This window comes from Sphaeramia orbicularis, chromosome 22 (assembly GCF_902148855.1).
Source record: "Sphaeramia orbicularis chromosome 22, fSphaOr1.1, whole genome shotgun sequence".
NCBI lineage: Eukaryota > Metazoa > Chordata > Actinopteri > Kurtiformes > Apogonidae > Sphaeramia > Sphaeramia orbicularis.
In genome coordinates, this window is record NC_043978.1 from 5,046,461 (window position 1) to 5,059,853 (window position 13,393).

Genomic DNA, 13,393 nt, shown 5'->3' on the forward strand with positions numbered 1-13,393 from the left:
TACAAAAAATGTGTTTTGTTGTGTGTTTTCTAGTTTTTCCATTTGTGAAGGCTCATAGGTATGGAACAGAGGTGACAGGAGAATCTGCATGACCTGTCTGAGAGGAAACACCCAGACAGGTCAAAGAAATCTCAGAAATTAAGCTGAAGGAGATATGCTGAGAGGTTTAGACTAAGGGTGAGTCGGCAAAGGTGTATTCAAATATATCTATGTTTTGGTAAAATGTCTTTGTTTATATGTACTTTATGAATGTTCAGTGCAGGACAGCTCTTCTATGGGAACACAAAGATGATCCAGTCCCCCACAGAAGCCAGATCACTGGCTGGCTGATGACGTAAGTGACAATTCAAACAAAGTATTACCAAACCACAATGTGTTTTTTTTCCCTGTTACTGATTTTTTTTTGGGTGTGTGTGCTTGTTTTTGTAATACAGGTAATTGATGCATACATTCATATCCTTGCTGAAAAACAGCAGGCAAATGCTGGATGTAAAACTATATTGTTCTCAATGCATGTGTACTTAATACACTATACACTCAATACACACGAACTAACACACACTTAATTTTTTTTAACAGGGATCCATTCATCAGCTCTGTGCTGTGGTAGCTGGAAGTTTGTTTTCCAGAAGATTTCAGCCTCTTAGAAAAGCAGTCTATTTGTTTGTTTTTATCTAGCCATATCACCTAACACCAGTAACCTGAATTAACAATAATTTGATATAAAACCCATTCTTCAGATGAAATTTCCAGTGTTAAAAAGATGGATTTGTCCTGTAAATGTAGGTGCTCACTGGATTTTAGTGGTTTTCTACTATTTTCCTCAGACCTATTTCTGAGATGTGTGTGTGTGTGTGTGTGTATATATATATATATATATATATATATATATATATATATATATATACATGCATTTCAGTTGACCTGATGCATGTCCTAGTGTGATGGAATAACATAAATACAGTAATCATTTATAGATTGTCACCATGTCACAGAGGACACTGCTACTTGTTGATCCAGACAAGTATATTGTGTATTTCGTATGCTTGTTATGCTTTTTAAACAATAATTAGGAATTTCTTGAGGATGGTGGGCCATGAAGTCCAAGGAGATAAATGGACTGTAAAAACTGTTCACCACAACAAGCAGCAAGATGCCAGTAGGTGTGGGATTTAGGTGTTAAAGGTAAAGATTTTAATTCAGACTGTTTGTAGTAAACAGTTTTTTTTCCCTTTATGTTAGCCAGTCATATGTAACTGAATGCCTAAAATGCCATTTTGCAGTTTGCAGAAGGGTTTCTCAACAATGGAGACATCGCAAGCATCCAGACACATCCTGCAGAGGTTTTAAAGGCTCAATGGGAAGCAGCATGTGCCCTCCTACAGGTGGGAGGTCTGTGGAAAGAAACATGAAGCCACCACGGATGGGATCAATACGGACACCGAATTTCCCTCACAAGATCAAAATAGTGAATATAGTGTATATGTCAAATAAAGTTGACTTGATTTGAATGTAATGTTTCTTCTGTTGTCCCATGTTCAATGTGTTGAGTATCACAAAGGTGAGGTGTGTTACCTGTAGTAGGAGCTTTATTTAATAGAAGTTATAAGCCTGTCTACATGAACTACCTTTACTCATATTCATATGAATAAGTAAATAATGGTGTTTCTATAGTAAGAGCTTTATTTAATAGAAGTTATAAGTGTCTAAATGAGCTACCTTTACCCATATTCAACTGAATAAGTAAATAGTGGTGTTTATATAGTAGGAGCTTTATTTAATAGAAGTTATAAGCCTGCATAAATATGTTACCTGTAGTGGGAGCTTTATTTGATAGAAGTTATAGGCCCGTCAAAATGAGCTTCCTCTACCCATATTCATATGAATAAGTAAATTATGGTGTTTTTCTGCAGTAGAAGCATCATTTCATTTTCAAATAGGCGTGTCAAAACGTAAGGTTGCATGTTTTGACGGGGTAGCGTCAATCGCTAGACGTCGCTGTCGATATAAGCTACTGGTAGCTGCTCGACGGAGCAGGATGGCTTGATATGTGCGCGAAGCGGGGAGCACAGCTCGGTTCTGAGTTTTGTAAACGAAACCAGTTCCATGATCCTCAAAGGGAACTGATTCCGAAATCCTTAAAACATAGCGGGTTCCTTAAACGGAGCTCCAGCCTGGATCAGCCACTACTGGCCCACTGACTGAGAAAATCAGAGCCGAATTTTTATTTCGTCATAGTACAGTATAAAATTAGTTTTTAAAAACTGGCTCTGTTTTTCCTAATTAACGAGATACTGTTTTCTAAAAAAAAAAAAAAAAAAGAAAAAAATCAAATTCAAAATTGTTTATTTCTCCCAAGTAACGACTACTTCCGGGTCAGACAACTTAACTATATTGAAAATAGCAAAATCAGATGAAACGGTTGTTATCCGTTTTTTCCATTTTTCATTTGAGCACAAAATCGGGAAATGGAAAAACGAACCGTTATCCGTTTTTCAGTCTGGTTTTGAAAATGAAAAACAAAAAAACAAGTCGTTTTTTTGTTTTTTCATTTTTGGTTTTAAATTGAAAAACGAATGAACGAATGATACACGGATTGAGTTGTAATAAAAGCATGGATTGAAATCTCAAACTGATGGTGAGGTAGAAATGATATAACTTTAGACAGCTGTCTCCATTGAAAAAAGCTGGACTTAACCACTGATTTAATCTGTGCCTAAAGTTTGAGATCAGTGTCCAGCCTTACACCCAGGTTTGTTGCTGTATGTGTCAAATACTGACGTAAAGGACCCAGATCAATGTTGATTTTGAAGGCATCCCCAGGCCCAAACAATATGACCTCAGTCTTTTTGTCATTTAGGTGTAAGGAATTTAGTGATATTCATGCCTTAATTTCTGCAATGCAGTGGAGTAGCTGATTCGCAGAGTTCGCATTTTCCTGTTTCAGTGGTACATAAATTTCACTGTCGTCGGCATAAAGGTGGAATGAGATGGCATGTTTACAGAGAATTGATCCTAGACGAAGTAAGTAAATGGAGAAGAGGGCCCAGCGTGGAGCCTTGAGGCACTCCACATGTGAGGTGCACCATCAGACTAGGTAGGTGGGACCTAAACCATTCTAAAGCCTTACTCTGAATACCCACCCAGTTCTCCAGGCAAGACAGGAGAATCTGATGGTCCACTGTATCGAAGGCAGCTGTCAGTGACCACAATCTGTGGCTAAAAGAATGTCATTGAGAACCTGTAGCAATGCTGACTCAGTACTAAAACAAGCCAGACTGGAACACCTAAAAAAATTCTGTGCTTATTCAAAAAAATGTCAACGGGCAGTAAACAATTCTCCAGAATCTTTGACAGGAAAGGGAGCTTGGAGATTGGTCTAAATTTGAGAGGACAGAGGAGTCTAGGCCATGCTTTTTCAACAGTGGTGTCACCACCGCATGCGTAGAACTCGCAGGTACAATTCCACTTGTTAAACTGCCATTCCTAATCTTAAAGACATATGGTGCCAAGGTACAAAATTCTTTAAAAAGACGAGGTGAAATAGGATCATTAGTAGACCCCACAGGTTTAATTTGACCAACTGTTTCTGTCAAAGAGGGCAGACTGACAGGCTGAAACTGCTCAAAAACTGCAGAGCATGTGACAGGGACAGAGGGATCAAACAAAGGAGGACTATTGAGGGTCCTAATGCTTACAACCTTATTCATAATAAAAGCTTTCAACTTTCTCACACATTTAGCTGGAGTAGTTCCTGTAGCTTGTCCTTCTTCCAGTGTTGCTCAGCCCTCCTGAACTCACGCCTGACAGCGCATGTGGCATCATTTATCCACGGCTCAGGTCTCGGTTTGGGAAGTCAGCTGTTTAATGGAGCCACAGTATTCAATATGGTTTGACAGGCTGATTTAAAGTGAGAGGATAAAGCTTCAACATCTGAGTTCAAGCCCAGAGATTCGGTCGGGCTGATCACTGAATTGAATGCAGTGGAGAACTGAACAGCAGCGGAAGAGTTAAAAACATGGCGGTGTTGCACAAGAACGCACTGTTTAAAAACATGACAAGGAAGAGGCATGTCAAATACAACTGGCATATTGTCACTTTTGACCAAGATGGTGCCAGTGAGGCCAGAAAGAACAAATTAATGAAGAGAAAGAGAAACCACCAGAAATTCTTCTCTCTCCTTCCAGAGACTAACCCTCCTCGACCTTCTCCTCCTCCTCCTCCTCCTCCTCACTCCACCATACTCCTCATGCACAGATCATCTCATCTTAAATTTGAATAAGTTCATAAAACCAGTTCATTTGTTTTTATTTTGTTATTTTCTTTCTAACTGCACTTTTTCTGTGTTAAAAACCCTTAAAAAAGGATTTTTGAGTTTTTTTTTTTTGAGGGGGGGCTGAAAAATTAATTATATTTCAGTTCATTTTGCTGAGGAAAAATGATTCATAAAACAATTAAATTGAAAACTGAGCATGGTCATGGACTGAATTACATTCATACTTAGAGGTTCCACTGTATTCCTTTCTCATTGGCTCCTCCCTCCTCAGGTCTTGACTTCTCCTCCCTCCCCCCTCAGATGGAGGGTGGGGTGGCGTGTCCACAATTGTCTTTCCTCTGGATCAACCGCTGACAAACAGATGATGTGAGATTCCGGAATGCTCTTCCCCCAGAAACAGACGATGGCCATCATGGCTGATGGAGGATTTCTTGTTGAAGACCATGTACATGATAAATCCAGATCAGCATTCAGACGCCAGAGGTCAGGGATGACCGGGCCAGTGAACACCTCAGGATGGATGTGGAGGCCAATCATACACTGAGTTAAAGAACACAGGTTACTGACACAGATTTATTATTCAGTCTTATACCACTGCATGTGTCCTGACAAACCCATGAAACTGGAACTGCAGAGGACTGGTGAAGACCACAATAAACCCTATATACAAATATACAGTGTTGTCCATTTTGATTGGAGGTTACTAGTGTGATAAGAGTGGTCAAAGGTCACTGTGACTTTAGGCCACCAAAAATACATTTTTGGCCATAACTGCTACTAACTGAAATAACTGCATGAACATATTTCCTGCCAGAGCAGTTGATGGCATTGAGTTTAGGGATTCTGGATTTAATGCCAAACTTGAATGTGCTCCTTTCTTAATAGTTTTTGAAAAATTATGTCAAAATTTTTTAATGCCCAGTGATAGTAGATAATTACTATCTATGTTCTATCATCTATATTATGAAAGCCAAGTGAACTGTGTGCGTGCATGTATGTGTACACACAAAATCACACAAAATATGGAAAGACCTGACTGCTGTAGCTTGTCATACTTACGTATTTTTGGTCAAGAAACAGACTGGCAAAAACAGCAAGTTGATAGGACCTATATTTTGGGAAATATTAGTAATTTTGGAATACAATAGCCTTACAGTCATGTTGCTGTACTCACAACGCTTTGGCGGTGACTGCTAGACAAATGCGATACAGCATGCATGAATACACAACAGCATAAAAACTACCTCATCTAGAACCTGTGGATCCCCATGGGTCAACAAGCTCGTTACATTTATTACTTCATTTTGCATCCTGTAAGGAATACTTTGAGGATCTCCTTAATCCCACTACCATGCCTTCCATGGAGGAAGTAGAGGCTGAGGTATCAGAGGTGGACCTGTCACCCAAGATGAAGTCACCAAGGTAGTTGGCATGCTCCTCGGTGGCAGGGCACCAGGAATGGATGAGATTCACCCTGAGTATCTTAAGATGTGCAGGGACTGTCTTGGTTGACACATCTTTGTAACATTGCGTGGCAGTTGGGGACAGTACTGGAGTACAGTACTGGAGTACAGTACTGGAGTACAGTAGTGGATTGGCAGTGATACTGGATTGGCAGTGGTGGTCACGCTTATCAAAAAGGGGGACCGGAGGGTCTGCTCCAACTATAGGGGGATCACACTCCTCAGCCTCCTGGGGAAAGTCTATTCCAGGGTACTGGAGGGTTCGGCCGATAGTCGAACCTCAGATTCAGGAGGAACAATACAATTTTCATCCTGGTCACAGAACCCTGGACCAGCTCTACACTTTCCGCCCGGTGCTCAAGGGTTCATTGGAGTTTACCCAACCAGTCCACATGTGTTTTGTGGATTTGGAGAAGGTATTTGACCATGTCCCTTGTGGTATCTTGTGGGGGGGTGCTTCAGGAGCATGGGGTCCGGGGCCCTCTGTATGACCAAAGTAGGAGCTTGGTTCACATTGCTGGCAGTAAATCAGACCTGTTCCAGGTGCATGTTGGACTTCGGCAGGGCTGCCCTTTGTCACCGGTTCTGTTCATAATCTTTATGGACAGAATTTCTAGGTGCAGCCAGGGGCCAAAGGGGGTCCGGTTTGGGGGACCACAGGATTTCATCTGTGCTTTTTACGGATGATGTTCTCCTGTTGGCCTCACTGAACCAGAAAAAGGTAGTCTGCCCTCTCCAGATCGGTGGAGAGGCCTTGCCCCAAGAGGAGGAGTTCAAGTATCTCGGGTTCTTGTTCACGAGTGAGGGAAGGATAGAATGTGAGATTGACAGGCGGATTGGTGCAGCATCTGTAGTGATGTGTTCATTGTATCGGTCTGTTATGGTGAAGAAGGAGCTGAGCTGAAGGGGCAAAGCTCTCGATTTACCTGTCAATGTACATTCCTACTCTCACCTATAGTCATGACCATTGGGTCATGACCAAAAGGACAAGATCCCAGATACAAGCGGTCAAAATGAGTTTCCTCTGTAGGGTGGCTGGGTGCACCCTTAGAGATAGGGTGAGGAGCTCAGTCACCGGGGAGGAGCTCGGAGTAGAGCCGCTGCTCCTCCACATCGAAAGGGGCCAGCTGAGGTGGCTTCAGCATCTGTTTTGGACGCCTCTTATACGCCTCCCTGGGGAGGTGATCTGGATATGTCCCGGACCTCAGGGAAGACCTACGACACACTGGAGACACAATGAGAGGGAAGTCTGGGCATCCCTCTATAGACAGTTGCCTCAGCAACCTTCCGGATAAGTGGAAGAAGATGGATGGATGGACTTCATTTTTCCCTCTTTATTATCAGACTGTTGCCAAGCCATTACTTAGTTGTAATGCAAAGTGCTCATGCTAATTTTAAAGGAAAACTACTGCAGGGCCTCCTGCTTTCATTTACATTTGGTTAAATCTTCATGTGAGATGATGCTTCACAAAATGCATCAATCAAAATCTGGTTGCACTAACAAAACATAATTAATATCAAATTAAGTTCTCCACAGTAATGTGAATGGTGTTGTTGTGGCTGTGTTAGAGCAGCAGCTGGAGTGGAACCGAGCTGTGTAGATCACAGCTGGGACTGTGAATCCCTCTGGAGTCTAATGACAGGAAGTCTTCACTGTGTACATGAAGACATTTGAGATCTCCTGGAGCACAAAATGAATCACACATGTAATTAGGATCGATGCAGTGGATCCAGATGTGGATGGGGGTCCTGAACAGCTGTTCTGAGCTGCCAGGTTAAGCTTTTTTGCTTTCAGATATGTCTTCTGTTCCTTGATGTTCTATGAGGAAACATGTCTGAATTGTGCCAACATTAATCTACTGACTCCATATCCAGTTCTAATCTGAGCACAGGTCTGGCAGTTCATCATAAACCAGAATACATGTGTAGGTACAGGATGCAAAGCCTTCAAAGCTGGAGTAATCAGAAAACCTACAAAGTATTATTAAGACACAATCTGGATCTCTAATCTCTCTATCAGTAGAGTAATAGACGAAATGTTTTCAAGACCAAAACCAGTCCAGCTGATCTTTGAAAACTAAGGATTAAATAAAATCAAATTTTCTAATAAGTCCAAGTGCCACATTTTATTCCAGTGCCATATCTCACCTAAGGTGCAAATAAAATAAACAACAGTGAGAGTATTGATTTCAGGTCCCCTTTAATGCATACAAGAGTAAATGTGTACAATGTTTATCCTAGAGATATAAAGTGCTATCACCAAACTGCACCATCATTACAAAAAAATATATTTAGTTCTTAATATAAGATGCATGTGTTGCCATTAAACAAACTACGACAGTTTAGCTATTGTTGTAATCACTTACAGTTTACCCACTGAGCTTCAATTAATTTCTTATCAATGTTCATTTATGGTCAAGGACGCACTAAAGCAGTCTTTCCCAAATAGGGGTACATGTACCCCCAGGGGTACTTGGAAGAAGCCCAGGAGAAACAACAAATTTTTTTTAGGAAAAATACATTAAATAAGACATCATGTACTGAATACAAAATAAATAATGAGAATTATTGCTGAAATATAAAGCACAAAAAATACATTCAATAAAATTGACACTCCTGACCTTATTTCATTCTAAATTTTTTTTTTTATTTTATTTTTTTTAAATATCCTCTATCATCTTGTTTAAGATTTGGTAACATTTTAAAAACATTTCTATTTTATTTTATTCCAGATGAGTTCATTTGAGTAATTAAGTAATAATTTTTTTGTTGATGAAAGGTTCATTTATTCGTTAATGACCATTTAATTTATGTTTTATATGAATGAAAGAGGGCACTTTTCAGTTTATATTTTGCACATAAAATTTGCTTATAAAGATTTGATGTTTTTAATATATTAAAGTTAAATATATGTTGTTTGTTCACAAAGTTTTAAAATATAAACATACACCTTTGGCACAGGAACCAATTTTGCCTCATTTTTTTCAATCAAAAATGTTGAAGCGAGAGTTGGGGGTACTTAGCTACAAAAGTATATTTCAGGGGGTACATCACTGTAAAAAGTTTGAGGACCACTGCACTGAAGTAACTTACACTGAACAATGGAAAAGAGCTCACACACATAGGCTAGTTCAGATATGCACCAACAAAGTAGTGAACTAGACTGGGTAACCCATAACAACAAGAATTCAAGAAGCATCTACTGTATGGGCTGCATGTGGAGAATACCCTCAGCAGCTCATTCATCCTCTTATGATGAAGTGGTATCTAGTTATTATTCCTGTGGCTGAATGAGCACACCTGCATTTCAGTTACTGGAGAAACATCTACAGATGTTAAAGTTCAGTGATACTGCTACTCTGATTACACCATGTGTAGATTTAACAGCTGACAGTGTAGAGGTGCAGCAAGTTCTGAAAAAACATTTTACCAACGCGTCCTATTATTTATTTACGAAAGAGATGAGATACAGATGCAGGCAAAGCATTACTGAGCATCCATCAGTACTACAGGTGAAATGACATTCAGAATAACTCTGAATACCCAGAGACAGAGATTCTAAAGCATTGTGATGTGCGGTTGCTGTTAAAGACTCAGCTGTGATTGGAGAACCTCCTCACTCCCACGCTTTGCCACTTCACACTCATCACTCTGGAAACCTTGAAATTACTGGAGTCCATCAGCTGTCACGTGGATGTTAACAGGCTCTATGAGATGTACAACAGCACAGAAAATACAGCACAACGGCTACAGCGGCAAACACATTTATGCAGAGGTTCAGCTGCAGTGCAGATGTACATATGAAAACTGAAATAAATAATGTGACAACACATCAGTGTTTCCATGAACAGAAGTGTAATTCAGATTGTATTAGGAGAAGATCACAGTACAGTTTGTCTTCAGTGTTTAAAACTTGCATCAATAATTCAGTATCCATGGGTTTCCTGCAGTGAAAAGGTCACATCCTTTTGTATTTGTGTGCAGACATCATCCCACCCACACACCAGAACCATGCAATCAGGAGGTGTAATTTTATGAGCAGACCGTGCAAATGTACAGATTCATTAGGCTACATTTACAGAATGAGAAGATTAGCAGGAGATATTTTTCAAAACCACATCATGCTATCCTCAGCTACTGATAATGGATTAATGGGGAAATCCCCACTGAAGTGCAGGTATTAGCGGAGGAGGACACCTGCTGTGATAAAAAGATCATTCACAGCCAATAAGCAACAACAGCTGTGTCTGAAATAGCAATACATCTACTACTGACAGACTCAAGACCTGCTATGTGACAAATCTGAAAATCTGCAGTTGAATATGACACCAGTCTGGGTGTCCTGAAAAAAAGTTGTGTAATGCAGAAAAATTTGTATTAAGTATAGCCGAAGATAAAAAACACATGACTTGTGGATGGTGGGGGCTGAAGACTTTGTATTTCCTATGGAATTGTAAATCCAAATGATCTGCAGAATGTTAAGTGTGAATTCTTAAGACGTGACCTTTAGCCCCTTGACTCACATTGGATAAGAGCCGGCTGAGTGGACAGCTGAGTACGCTGGTAGAACAGTGCAAATGTATCCGCAGTCAATACCACCCTGAGGATAGTACATCATCACAGATCGAGGCAGAGATGGGGACTCGGACTTATGACTTGGACTTGAGTTGCACTTAAGTCGCACACACAGTGACTTGAGACTCGACTCGAGACTCGACCTCAAAAGACTTCAGACTCGACTTGGACTTCAGGACTCTTTTTCGGTTGTGCAGTATCAAAGCCTCACGGGTCTGCGGGGCTGAATCTCAGTTCATTCTCAAAGCGCATGTGTCATTACCCATGTGCTGTGTCCTGCCACAGACCTGAATGTAAACCATTTTTATTCATCTTGGGGATTGGGGAGGGGAGAGAAGGAATAGGGGGAGACACATGGATGCACAGCAAACTGCATTACAACTGTTAAACATAACGTGCTGTGGACTTTTAATACCCCTCGGCCAAATATAGTGTAAGATTCTGTTGAAAGTTACTGCCCTATAATTAAGATTAGATTGTCTTTGTGTAAAACATATACATACATATTTATATTTGAAAGTACTCAGATATTATAACTGCACAAGGCTGTTGCAAGCAAACGTTTCATCCCAACAAACTATGAAAATATTTTTGTGAGCACATCCAGCATGCATTAAATAGGTTTCTGCTCCATGCCAAGATGCATCCACAGTATAAATTTGATGCAGATATCTCAATGAATTCTTCAGATAGTGCAATTACGTCATTGAATAAACAGACAGACGGACAGATGACAAAACAATTACAATACCCTTCGTCCAGATGTTGGCCGAGGGGTAAAAACCAAAACAGCCGGTGCTAGTATAATTACCAATAGCTAGAATAAATGTCCATAACTGTTAATACTACTACTCCAAATACAAGTATTAACAGTGACACCACTACTGCATCTGTTAGTACAAATAAGAGAAATCTCTACCATCTATGTAACTATAATAAACACTATCACAAATATATGGATAAATGAGTGATGACGATGAAGGCAGGTCAGAGGCAGAACCACAACAGCAGGTCCAGAGATAAATTAGCACATTCAATCCTTATAATTACAGTTATTTTCAAGTCATTTTAATGCATTTGATTAAAAATGGAAAGTTGTGTTTGCACTGAGCCTAAGAATTTCATTATTGTTAATGCTGTTAATTTATATGACAATAAAGCACTTATATTCAGCCTTTCTATAATTTGTGCTGCTACAGTTAATAACGCTGATGGATTTTATTTCACTCTAATTACTGTCTCTCTCGAAATAACCCTAATTATGGCAGAGCAGTGAAGTGAATTTATTCACTGGACACATTTCTTGGACTTATTTTATGGAACATCTTGTGTTAGATTTGGTTTATTATGTTTGACCAAGTGCAGATCAGTTCCATGGTTGAATTATAGTACAATCCCACTGGTGCTATATTTTGTACAATCTGCACATGTCCATGTAGTATTTATTGAAGTTTATTGTAAACATTTCCTTGTTCATTTCTTTGTTTTATGTGCTCAGTGACCTTTTCAGGGGGGGCCTCGATCTGCCTTGGCGGAGGTCTGCGCTCTCTGAGTGCTCTTCTAGTTGAGAATTTTTCTATGTGATTTTCAGAAATATTACAGTATCTAAACTCTGGACATTTTGCCAGCATAAATATCCCATAATGCAAGGCAGTCATGGCAACAACAGACTGACACATGGCAAACACAGTCTAACAGCTGGTAGTACTGCACCGATGCCAATACAATCTGTAGTATTACATACAAATCAGCACAGTTGTTAGCGTCCCATAGATACCAGTAAAAACTGGTACAATGTGTAGTACTACTCAGATGATGGCCAGTCTGTAGTACTACACAGATGAAGCCCGTCCTGTAGTACTACACAGATGAAGGCCGTCCTGTAGTACTACACAGATGAGGGCTGTCCTGTAGTACTACACAGATGAGGGCCGTCCTGTAGTACTACACAGATGAGGGCCGTCCTGTAGTACTACACAGATGAGGGCTGTCCTGTAGTACCCCACAGATGAGGGCTGTCCTGTAGTACTACACAGATGAGGGCCGTCCTGTAGTACCCCACAGATGAGGGCCGTCCTGTAGTACTACACAGATGAGGGCCGTCCTGTAGTACTACACAGATGAGGGCTGTCCTGTAGTACCCCACAGATGAGGGCCGTCCTGTAGTACTACACAGATGAGGGCTGTCCTGTAGTACTACACAGATGAAGGCCGTCCTGTAGTACTACACAGATGAGGGCTGTCCTGTAGTACTACACAGATGAGGGCCGTCCTGTAGTACTACACAGATGAGGGCCGTCCTGTAGTACTACACAGATGAGGGCCGTCCTGTAGTACTACACAGATGAGGGCCGTCCTGTAGTACTACACAGATGAGGGCCGTCCTGTAGTACCCCACAGATGAGGGCCGTCCTGTAGTACTACACAGATGAGGGCTGTCCTGTAGTACCCCACAGATGAGGGCCGTCCTGCAGTACTACACAGATGAGGGCTGTCCTGTAGTACTACACAGATGAGGGCTGTCCTGTAGTACCCCACAGATGAGGGCCGTCCTGCAGTACTACACAGATGAGGGCTGTCCTGTGTATTTAGTACATATTCTGGGGGTCTGGATGGGTCACCATTATTTTTAACCAATGTCTTGTGTCTGTCAGTGGTTTACACTGCTTACACTGTTTATCTGTCTGTCTGTCTGTCTGTCTGTCTAAAAGCATTGCAGCTGTAACATTCTCTGCATCTGCAGCAGTGTACTGTAGGAGAGCTGTATCCATGGCAACAATCCTCCTCCGGCCAGCCATCAAGTTTAATCAGCAGCAAATTAAACGTAATATTAGAAAAATCTTCTGTAGATGAGTATTTGTGGGTTTGTGTTGTATCAGATACTTGTTCAGACAAATGCTTAAAGCTTAAAAAGGCAATCTACATCTCTATGAAAATTCAGGCTGCAGTCGTCATGATATTTTACTCTGAAGCAAAAACCTGCAAGAGACTAAGCAAACCTTTCACTGTTAAAAAAACTGATAATAGTGAAGTGAGGAACATTTGTCTTGATGCTCCTGCTTTCCAACCACCCTAAAAG